This window comes from Pyrgilauda ruficollis, unplaced genomic scaffold (genome assembly GCF_017590135.1).
Source record: "Pyrgilauda ruficollis isolate IOZ18807 unplaced genomic scaffold, ASM1759013v1 scaffold14, whole genome shotgun sequence".
Lineage (NCBI taxonomy): Eukaryota > Metazoa > Chordata > Aves > Passeriformes > Passeridae > Pyrgilauda > Pyrgilauda ruficollis.
Genome location: NW_024512543.1, coordinates 10,305,997 through 10,318,310, shown reverse-complemented (window position 1 = coordinate 10,318,310; position 12,314 = coordinate 10,305,997). Strand labels below are relative to the sequence as shown.

General features: G+C 34.2%; 1 protein-coding gene across 3 annotated transcripts in view; it reads right to left on the bottom strand.

The window, feature by feature from the left end:
• FUT8 (fucosyltransferase 8) overlaps window positions 1-12,314 on the bottom strand; it is an 80,231-nt gene that overhangs the window by 52,018 nt on the left and 15,899 nt on the right. For all 3 annotated transcript variants that reach the window (XM_041460059.1, XM_041460060.1, XM_041460058.1), the window contains exon 3: window positions 2,587-2,681. The gene's annotated coding sequence lies outside the window, so the exon portion shown is untranslated. The remainder of the gene's footprint in view (window positions 1-2,586; window positions 2,682-12,314) is intronic.

The window sequence follows — 12,314 nt, the reverse complement described above, 5'->3', positions numbered from 1 at the left end:
AAATCTTTGATAACAAATCTATGCTGCATTTATCTAATTTCCCATTTATATGTACCTCTACTTTGTTAACCATCATTTCTTTGAATTTTTTCTCCATGCTTTGCACACTACTGTGATCAAGCCAGGACTGGTAATTATTTCTAATTCTAACATTCATATATATCAATCCCAAGAGACCTTTCCCATTTAGTTGCAAACATTTTTAGAATCGTGACTGGAAACAATTTGGAAAGCATTTCATTCATCTATAACTCTTTAATTACCTTTATTAACATACAAATTATATCTATTGTTTTCTTCAACCAGAGAACAGAAACACATTGACAGAACAATGTTTGTGTTCTAGAAGTATCCAAAATGAAGTTCATTTAGTTTCCTAGTCAAGCTCACTGGTTTAGTTATATTTTTTCTCCCCAAAAAAACTATCCACTTCCTCTTTTTTCTGGAACAAGGACATACAATTCGTAGTATTCCATACATATACTTAATAATTGTAGAAATTTACTTCTTGTTTCTTAACTTCTATTCACATATATCAGAGGCCATAAGTAGACATAATCATTAGACTCACTCACTATTTACTTACACATCCACAGCTCCCTCCTTACTAGTGTTTCTCTCTGTACAAGTCTAATTTTATATCTGTACAGACTGCTCTGAGCAATTTGCATGATATTCTCTTATACTTGTGCATGAATAAATATGGTCTATGCATCTGACACAATCTGCAGATTACTTCCAAATTAAACATTTGAGAAGAAGAGGTGGTACTGAGAGACTTCCTTAAGTGTGTCAAAGCTCCAGGTCCACTCATTTGGTTAGAAAACAAAAACTTAACCAATCAGAACAAGCTTTGGAGAAAGACACAATGTGATTTATCCTTCCTGAGATTTCACTGAAGAGGTTCTGTCACAGAATGTAGAAGCTAGATGATTTTTCAGACTTACAGAGATTATGAAGGTAAATTAATAGGACTTTAGGAATTAAAACCTCAAGTCTAAAAGCAAGATTATCAACTTGAGAAGAGTCGTCTGAAGATTCATTTAGAAGCTTTAGCACAATACAAAACATAATACAGACAAAACATTCAAAGCCGGGGAATGTAGGGGAAGATTCTGGTATTGCTTTAGAGCTTATAGTGTGTATTTGATGTAAAATGCTCAGCTGAGAAGCCCAGAAACTATTTTCAATTTAACAGGCATTTTATACCTGAAAACAGCTTTGTGAAAATTTGAAATGAAAACACCTTCAGAATGGAAGGCAGAGGAATAAACAGACAAATATTCAGAATGACCAATTAGTAATCTTGTGCCAAATTTACTCTTCTCTTAGGAAGTCAATATTTACTGATGCAACCAAAATAAATCAACAGGATGAGCACATATAGAATACAAATTAAGAGATCATCAACAGCTCAAGAGTTGCTGCATTTTCAACCAAAGTAGCATCAATAAATTCCCTAAAAAGACTGATGATCAGCAAAGACATGACAGAGATCACCAAACCAAGGTGGCTACTGCTTTTTTCAAGTTCTTAAGGTGGTGTGTAGCGGAAAAACTGAAGCTGAGAGAATAATAAGTGCAATTTTCCTCACAAGTCTAAATTCAATCAGAATCATGTAGGAAAGTAATTAAGGAATGTATGAAATTATGTCCGATAAGCCTCCTCCTCCTCCTCTATCAGTGACCCCTAACTACGACAAATACCTGGGCTGTTATCAAGAATAATAAACTTTGAAGCACTGAACAAGGTCTTAGTTCTTCCAACCCAAAATAATTTCTAATATTACTTTCTATTTTATTATATTCCTTTACATTATCTCCTTGCTGTTCAAAATGGTACAAATTACCCAGGTAATTTCTGGATTTTTATCCCTCCCAAGTCTAAATATCCACCATTAAGAAAAAAACAGAAACAAAACCAAAACAAAATGAAGCCAAAACAAACAAAAAAAAATCCCACAAAACCAAAATCCACATACTTAGGAAATTTCAGATCAATAAATCAATCAGATGTTAATGGAAATTATTCCTCAAAAAAAAAAAAAAAAAGAGTGGTTACAATAAATACAAATGCTTGATGGCAAAATTTTTTAAAAAGTAGAAAGTAGAAAAGATTGATTCAAAATATCTAGAAAAATAAATCTGCAGGACAATTGCAGTTGTTTCTTTTTCATGATCAAATAAATTCATTATTAAAAATTCCCATGATAGCTTATTTTATACAACATGTTACATTGGAATAAATTCCGTGTATTTAGTATATGACATGGTCACACTGGTGAAAGTGCAGCAAAAAGTGTCAGTGAAGCCTTCATCCCAGGAGTCTGGGCACAGACCCAGGCAATGCACTCCAATCAACCCTACCTTGATCACTGATTGGGCTGGAAGATCCCCAAAGAAACTTCCTAAAGCCAGCTAGGATGTGATTCCATGAAATAAAATAACTTTTACAGCTTTTGGTACGTAAAAAAATATTATTCTAAAAGGCATAACATGCAAACATACAATGTATTTTATCAGTCACATAAATAGCAGTACATTTTAAAAAATCCTAACTTCACAACACGTATGAAGAACGGCTTACCCTGTCCCTGACAGAAGGAAGGAAACACAACTGCATCATGGAGGTTGGAGGTTGACATCTAATTCCACTGTTCCGGCAGTCAGTGAAATTAGTAACTGAAAGAAAAAAAGAAATCCCTTTAATTTCACATTCTGTAAGAACAACTTCCTTTTGATTTATCTTCATCATAACTGTGAGCAAGAATCTAATGTTTTCTTTTAAAATACCACATTTTCTACTTGTTATTTAGCTAATGACAGATTATCCACAAAGATCAATCACTCAATCAGAATATTTTTAACTACCATCTTTCATTATATCTAGATTAAGATACAGTGTGATCTAGCAACCAAAGAACTAAATGAAAGAATATTTTAGTCTTTGTATTGATTTTATGAGTACATTATACAAGTCAGTCTCACCAGGCCCCAATTTCCCTTGTTAATATTTGCCAACTTCAAAATTATGTTTGAAGTTGATTCATTAATATTTACAGATACCATCAAATTTGCAGCTGGAAGATGTTATACATGTTGAATGAAAGATATAAATCTGCATAATCAATTAAAGCAGTTCAGCCATTTAGCAGTTTTGTCAAATAATTGTTTACCCATCTCTAAGCATTACTCCCTGATCAAAATATCAGGCAAAACTTTGAAATGGAAAGAAATAAAAAATAAAATCCAAGATAGAATATTTAACATTAATTTTAATAAAATTAATAGAAGACTCTTCATATATTATCTCACATATTTTGTCATTTATAAAAATTATGAGTAAGTTAAGGAAACCTTGGAAAGAATTTTCTTTCAATCAAAATTCTAAAAGTCACTGGAATAATCACTGGAAAAATCACAGATCTGGAAATTTGGAGAAAACAAAATACAAATAATTTGAACAGCTCTTTAAAAGTATTCCATAGCAAAAGAATACAACTTCCAAAATTTCAAGGGAATTCCTGCTATCTCTCAAAGAAACATAAGCTTTCTTCATGCAGATCAAGGCTTGAAGGCACTGAATTAACTGTGAGCAAGTAGAAGCAACACTACACTCACAGTGACAATGTGGGCAGAAAAAACCTTGTAAAAAATTTTTCCCTTTTCTTCTTTCTTCCCTATTCACTGAGTTTGCAAAACTTAAAGTGTTAATTATCCTAACTGTTACTCTAATAAAACTGAGCACTTTTTCAATTAAAAAACATTTGGTTTCCTTTGAAGAGCTAATTACATGGAGAACGCCTAAGGTGAACCACATAAAAATTATGGCAAATTCAGGGTCCTATGCCCCTGTAATTACTAAATTTATTTCTACTGGAAGAAAAAAAAAATGAAGCACACACACAGTAACAAAAACCACAATGGAGTTAAGTACTAATCCTACTTCAACTACATAGCTTCTGGTCAGAGATAAAAAGCAAACTATCAAAACACCAATTTAAGTACTTTTAGTATCAGAGACCAAATATTCCTCAAAATTATGCTACATGAACACCTAATGGTTCAGTTATCACAACAGCAGTGGCTCAGAGGAGTCCATACCCACAGCACTTGGGGGCTTTTAAGCTAAACCTATACATAGAACACTGACCTTGAAAGAGTTTATCAGGAGTTAGGAATCTAGTCAGAAGTAATTACTTTTCCAAACTAGATAAAAGAATCAACAGTACATCAACAGCAACAAATACAGTTTGAAAATAATAAGCACTCCTTCATATTAGATACAGTAATAAATATAAGCGGTCACAGTTCTTGTAACATATTACATTTAAAAGCTTCAAAAAAGATACTGTAATTTCTCTCTTTTTTTTTTAAATCAATGTAATTTTGAACAAAAGAGGGAATTGTACCTTAAAAGAAAAAGAGCAGCGTACTTGACAAACATACAAGATTTTCTGTCAAACAGAGAAAAACTTATTGGTGATTCTTCTTTTAGAATGATAAAATAGTCAATTACAGAAACAATGCACTCCTCCTAGGAAATTACATACATGGATTCATTTTAATAAGCAATGGATAAAGCTGTCTTCACTTTTACAATCCTTTTAAACTACTAGGATAATGTATTAACCAGAAGCACAGTGAAGTGAGAAGTTACCTTTGTTTAATCTGAACTAATGAAATGTCTTTGTAAGATAAAAATCACCTCAGAAAATGAACAGGACAATCACACGATAGCAAAGGTTTATTTTCTCTTGTTTACTTACTGTATTGACTCCATAGAACCCTATTCTAATAAAACCACAGTTGATGAATAATAAAAATTCAAGCCTCTAACATGAAGCATGATCTTCCTCCACAGTAGTAAGTTAATAATCTACTGATAATCCTTGCAGAAGCCTCATTCCAAAAAAAAAAACAGGAAGAGAATCTTTGGAAGCAATGAAGTAAAAGAACAGACTATGGAAGTTAGAAGGACATAACTTATGTGTTATAAAAAGAAAGAATTTGTGACACTGATTGTTCGCACACTTGCAAATAAACACAAAAAAACTGAAGATTAGGAGTTCCACCTGGATAAATATGGCTCATGAGGTAGGAGAAAGTAGCTCCTAAACACGTAAGTGCAAAACAGATAAAGGAAACAGGCACGGAAATAGATTATTTCATTAAGTAAAGGATTCCAAATTGCTTATTCCCTTTTAATTAAAGCACCAAAAATGCTTTCAAAAACATATAGTAGTTGAATCAAGAAGCTGGACAGAAGAGGGTTTTCTGCCCTGCATTAGTCATTTGAGAGTTAAGAAACAGAAATGGTGCATCCCTTTCTTAACAGAACTTAATAGAACATTTGCCTCCCGTTTCAGTGCTCATCTGGGACCAAAGTACAGCTGCCTCTTCTTGGGGAAAGTGCACCTTCCTATCAGTAGAATAATCTGGATGCCCCGGGAAAGGAACAGAGAGGGAGAAAAAAAACAACCTTAAGGTAATATTTGACTTTTCCGTTCTTGTTTCTGCTGAAGCGCTCCACTAAACTTTCCTTTCTTTTGCACTTACTTCCCCACGTCATTCCTTAATGGCTGCAAACATCAGAAGCAAGATCAGAGGTAAGATCTTTTCTCTTTTGGCTGGCATCAAAGCAACATGCAAAAATCTAATAACCAGGAAACTTAACATCAGTCTGTTCACAACTCAGCTGGATGTTTATAAATCAAGATGAAAGACAGGCAGATGAGAGAGCTGCTGAGTTTGTAATAGTTATGCAAAAATGCATGACACTTGGCAGCCATAAGAAAACTGATATTTGCAACCAGGAGGTTTTGCAAAATCAAAGCATAGTGAAGGCTATATGGTTTCAGATGCTGGGGGGGGAAAAAATAAACAGTCACAGAACTGAGCTAAAAGACTTTCTTCTTATATATGGCAGGCTTGGAGACTGGGTGATTTGAAAGAAATGCTGGAATACAGTTTTGAGCGGGCCACATCAGGGAAAGAATGTCAAATGGGATCATTAACTAAATAATCAGATTTGCTTTTTTATCACCATTTTCTAGTTCAAATTGAACCATGTTTTATGCAGTACTTTTATTAGAGCAAGACAAAATTTAGTGTGGATTGCAAATAGTAATACTGCCATATGATAAAGGAGCATCTGCCTTAACTTTAATTCCACTGTGCCAAAATATGTGAATCTCAGCCTGCAAAAATTTCCCTTGGCACTCCAGTTTTCTTTTACTTGGGATACAGTACTTTACACACTAAAAAGCATCAAAAAAGACACCTAATGAGCTAATTCAATTATGGGAAGCAATTTACTTGCATTAGCATACAGGTTCATGCTGTCTAACTTACACTGGTTTACAGCTTTTGTAGAGCTCCATGCCACCAAAAGTTGATTGCTTTCTGCATGTGATCCTCACCATCACCATAGCTCAAGTGTACCACTGATCTAAAATCTATTCATTTATTTAAAAGTGAAGGAACTGAAAAACTCAGAGCACTTTGTACAATAGTAAGGCTAAGAATAAAACAGAGCTATGAAGTTGCAAGTCAAAACCTCACACAAATGCTGCCAATACCTTTTCCTCTCAAAATTGGCATGACACATTATTAAGGAAAAATGAGAGGTGAGTTTAAAACTTGCTGAGTTTAAAACACCTTTGAAAGTATTAGCTTCTTGCTTAGCTCCTGTTATGTCCTTTTAAACTTAATACTTTAAGTTTACACTGTTAATCAGAATTACCATTTTTATTCATAACAACTATCCCTAATGCATAAATTTGCTGTCAAACCATGGCGAGTGTTAGCAACTATCAGCTTTAATGAGTGAGCTATTTTCTTTTATTTGTAAGGTGGGATTTTTGTGTCTCTGTGCCCAGATATATATAATTTTTCTACAGCAATTAAAGCAAGCTTGATGTTTTTAACCAAAGAATACCTTATTTTATAAGGTAAACATTCTAAAGATAAGATTTTAAATTCATTTTCCATGTAAGGTCTGTAATTATTAAAGAAATATTAGTACGTTAGAGTAACAGAAGACTTAAAAGCTAAATTTGGGTAAGTTCTCGAAGGTAATTCTAGTGAAATCCCATTCAAGTATTCCAGACTGATAATAAGTAACAGAATACAGGATTTTATATCACCATATGAATCAATTTGGAAGTCAAGCACGTGTAGGAAAAACCTAAAATTGTATTATTCTTACTGTTTCCTAAGTAAACCTACACAGCCACAGAGAAAGCCATTTCCTTCATAGAATAATTGTGTATAAATTCATTATTTGTGAGAAAAGCAGTATTTTCCTTTGTGGTGAACATGATATAATAAGGATGTGACTATCATAGCCAGCAGCTCCTATGTTTAACTGCTTTACAGCAATATCACACAATTCCTTAACTTGCAAGTTAGGCTTTTTCCAACTACTCTTTTATAAGTAGTATAGGTATTACAGTCTTGTTCCTACTCTCAGTGTAGGCTTTTTCTAGCCCTTCAGCTTCCTTCACTTCTGAATAGCTCAGGCTAATTTTAGCAACAGTAAGAAGAAAAACATCAAGGATGCCCATTATTCCCCATACTGGAATTTAAAAGAGCTCTCCATGGTTCTGAGCTACCTCCTAGCAGAGTCACACACACTCCACAAACTCTTTTTTACTCGAGTCTGGCTAGGGCCCAAAAACAGATAGTAGGCTTTTGGTTTATAAATCTTTGTATTCTTTTTAAAGCAAGCAATCCTGCTTTAGCAAACTGAGTCTCAGGATGGAATTTCCTAGTAATTTAAAGGAAAGTCTGGATGGCATTTAGAGTTCAGTTCCACAAGGTAGGGGGGCATAAAGGATCTACATCTCTAGCCCTTAAGTTACTCACAAAATCAAAAAGCAACAAGAGAACAAGAAAATCAGTCTGCTCCCCCACTTGAAAATTGCAAATGAAGATAACAAATGGCAGCAGTAATTAGAAGGCAGGGGCTACCCTATCATGCTGCATTATACACATGATTATCTACACAGAGGTAGGCAAATGAGAAACTTAAGTGAAACAATGGTTTTTGAAGTTCGTTTTGCTAAAAACAAAATATTATAGACCGACAAGTAGATTCATACAATCATAAGAGTTTTTAGGTAGGAAAAGACCTCTAAGATCATGCAGTCCAACCATTAACCCAGCATTGCCAAGGCCACCACCAAACCACGTCCCGAAGTGCCACATCTACACATAAGTACAACAAACAATTTTTTTAATACTTTGAGCACACTCAGCTCCCAAGAAAAGGGGACCTCAAGAAAACTTTGACAAAATAAATGGTCCCATAAATAGATGATACCGACATCCTTCTTAGGTGGAGACTACCAGGAATTCTAAAGGACAGAAGGCAGGTTATACAGTAAGGTATAAAATATCACCTGTACAAGATAACAAGCTGTTTAACGCTACTGAATGCTCTGTGGTGAAATGACTGCTGAGAATAAAGACAGAACTAGAAAACTAGATGGTCTTTTAGAAAACGCTGGGAAGGAGCTGGTGACACAATCACCAGAAGCAGCCGAAAAGAAGTCTGTGGAGTACAATTTAAGCGGCTTTGTAAAATATCAATGACCAAGTTTTTACTCCCCATGACACACATAAACCAAGCAGAGAGGTGGTGATGAAGCTTAATTAGAAGATACTAAAGCCTACAGAAGTTTTGAGAAGCCAATTCTGACACGCATAAAAGCTATAGCAAATATTTTTAAAGCACAGTGGAACTGAAAGACTTGACACAGATGCCATAAGTGCAAATTATGTTTGAGATTATTATTACAGCACATGAAATGCAGGACTACAGCGGGAAAGTTAAATGAAATAAATGCACTCGCAGTTACTAGAAGGAACTTTCAATGCCTACCTTGAAATCTTTATTCACAAAGAAGATGACAGAAGCATTCTTGCAGCTAGGAAACTACAATACTCATCAGAAAGAATAGGCACATCAATCAACACCAGATGCCAGGAAATAAAGAACATTGTTTTTCTGAGGGATGTCATGCCTCGGAAGGTGACTAACTTTTATAAACTAAATTAGCATGGAATTAGGGAGACCTGGTTGATGTAAAATATTAGGATTTTCAGAAGGAGCTACTAGATTGTGAAATTCACTGTAATTAAAATGTTTTGAGTTTAAAGAATTTGATTTGTAAAAGACAGCAGACTTAGATATTCTTTCTACAAAAATCCATCCGTGGATACTATACTGCATCTGTCTTAGAACAACCCAAGTCCTGGAAGCTCAGAAAGTAAGCTAGAAGGGTCATGGCTGCTTGCTTCCACTTCTACAGGTAACTGCTACTGACATTTGAGTAGGACAGGGAGCCTTTGCAGACAAAAGCTCCGACCACATTGATTTTAAATCTGACTTTTTCTGACTGGATCTTATGTAGGCATGGTTATTCCTTCAGTAAGTGAAGGAAATAAGTGAAGAAAATTGCAACAAAATACAGTAAATAAACAGTGCTACAGAACTCAGCCTATTCTGATAGAGCTCTGATACTGTTCTTAAGAGTCTTCAACATATCTAATATAATAAACTTGAACTTCTGAAGCACCGGTTAGGGAGAATATTTTTACAGCAAGAATTTCAAAAGCAATTATTTGGGAGTGGGCTGGAATGGTACAGTGCATGTGTACACATTTAGAAGTAGGTAGCAAGAGCTGAATTCTGCAGATATACAACAAACCCATACTGCTGGAGTATTTAGGGAAAACTTTTTCAAAACTAAGCCTTACCAATGTCAATGTTAATACACATTAAATATACATTACAGAGAAAATAAATTTTACTTTTAAGATTGCTTTCTCTCAAACACTTTTTTTTATGAAAAGCAGCAGTAAAACATAGAAAGAAAGAAGTCACAATGTGTGACCAGTCATGAGAAAATGGAGAAAGATGAGACAAGCATTTCTACCAAAAAAAAGTTATGAAAGATACTTGGATGGTAAACTAAAACATGAAACATAACATTTTACCTGTAGTTTATAAAACAATCAGTATTGGAGCTTAGAAGAAACAAACTTACTGTGTTTTGTCTGTAACTTTGTTCTAATCAGAGAGCTTTCCATCCCTCATAAAAAATTTATTTTAAAATCCCAACAACAAGTTTTGTAAATGCAAAGATTACTATGTTCTTCTATAAACTAACAGAGGATTATTAGGACAAACACAGTTAAAGGCTCCAAAAAGCAGTCTATTAGGAAAAGAAGATTGAAGAAATTTTGTAATTGTATGTGATTTTTATATCCTAATGAAATCTGTGCATGTGTTCGTGTTTAAACTTAGGAACCTCACCACTCATCTGTATATGGACTACTTAAAACACAGGCAGACTGCACTTTTCAGAACCATGTAATAAACAAGTGCTCACAGGGCGTCACGTGCTGCTGCTGGTATAATTAAGTCCTTCTGTATTCAAAGGACTTACTGTTCCTGCTTTGCACCCCTAACTTAGAGCCTGATCCTACAACCAGCGTTCACAGAAGCACCCATACACATCCAAAGTGTCAGCTGCAATCAATACAGGAGAATTCTCAGAAACAAAACACAAACCCATACTACCGATGTGATTTCAAACGTTTTCATTTTCTGAAAACTGGTCTCAATTATTGCTAATCGTTTCAGATCCAATCATCAGTTCAGAGGAAAGCTATTCATTTTTCCTTTTTTTCATTTACATATATTTCTGTAACTGATGTCAAATAAATTAATTATTTACTAAATACACTTTCTGGAGAGGGGAAAAGCCCACAGAATAGCAACATCACATTCTCAGGACAATAGTGCCTCACCCATTTTCTAACCACATTATACAGAGGAAAAGAATTAGATTGCCAAAACATCAAAACCCAGAGACTTCACTTAAAATATACGCAATCATAAAGCATTACATTTCAAGTCAGAGGGGAGCAAAAGTACATTTAGATAATATTAAAGCATGTTTTCAAAGTTCAGGGAACTATATGTTTTAAATTTTAAAAATTCTTTATGTTTGCTATTCAGATACTCCAGAAGTGTAGTATATAGGGAAACATGGACTGAAAATTGGACAAATAACACTGATAAAGTGGTAAGTTATTTTCTCCCTGCACTCCATCCATCACTACACAATACTACCAACATAACTAGCACTGGAATTCTTACTTCAGAACAGATTCCTTATGCTCAATTGAACTTTTCAGATATACCAGCCCTCCAGCAGCTTTTGCCTGCTGCATATTAATATGCTTTCATAAAGACTGAATCAAACAGCCATCAAAATTCTGACTACATTTTACAATCTGTAAACAATGGTAAATTTTAAATCTGTAAAATTCAATCTGTATTTTACAGATTTAAAATCTGCAATATAACCTGTATTTTGCAATCTCCTTTTTCTCAACCTCTATAACTTGCAAATATCGACTTGTTTGCAAAGACAAGAGAATCAAAATATAATTACAGTATTTCAGATGCAATTCTAATTCTGTCTCCTCTAATCACAGTTAATTCAAATTTAATATAAACCTAAATAATCTTGGATGACATACATTTGCTGTTTTCAGATTTTTCATAAAGGCACCAACTTGAAATGTAATACCAATATGAACACACTGGTGTCCAGTTTTTAAGATGCTAAGCAATAATAATAACATCACCTGAGGTTGAAAATGTTATAACTGGCTCATCTGAAAATAAGTTTCATGGTCTGTTCAGCCACCTTTTCAGGTGTTGACTAATTCCCCATAAACGATTTCAAGACTGTTAGTAGCAGCCACTACATTTATTTGGAGTAAAATCTTAGCCTTTTCCTTGATGAAGTTAAACAGCTTGTACGGCAGAAGGAACATTCACATTGAATTTCTTGCAGAAGGTGTGCAAAATTTTTCAATAACATTTCTCCTTTTTAACTTCAGAACAAAATGAAGTGATAAATTCCTTCAATAAACTATACACCAAGGTTAAACAAGAATGCTGTGCCTTTCATTTGCACCTAGAGCAGTGCCACTAATTACTACTGTCATTGCTATCTTGCCTCTCACTACCAAAGTGTTTGTTCAACACAAATGAATGATAAGTCTTTTGCTAGTCAGTAGAATTCTTTAGCAGTTTAAAATATTTACAGGTCTGGTTGCAAGATATTCTACTTCACAACATAACCTTCACTTTTCCAAAGCATAGTGGTGATGGACATCAGTTTCCTTATAACAGGAGGTTAAAACTAATGCAAGCTTTCTTAAATAAATGAAACTTTAAAAAACAGCTACCAGAATATGACAGCGAGATGAATTTTGCTATGTACTTAC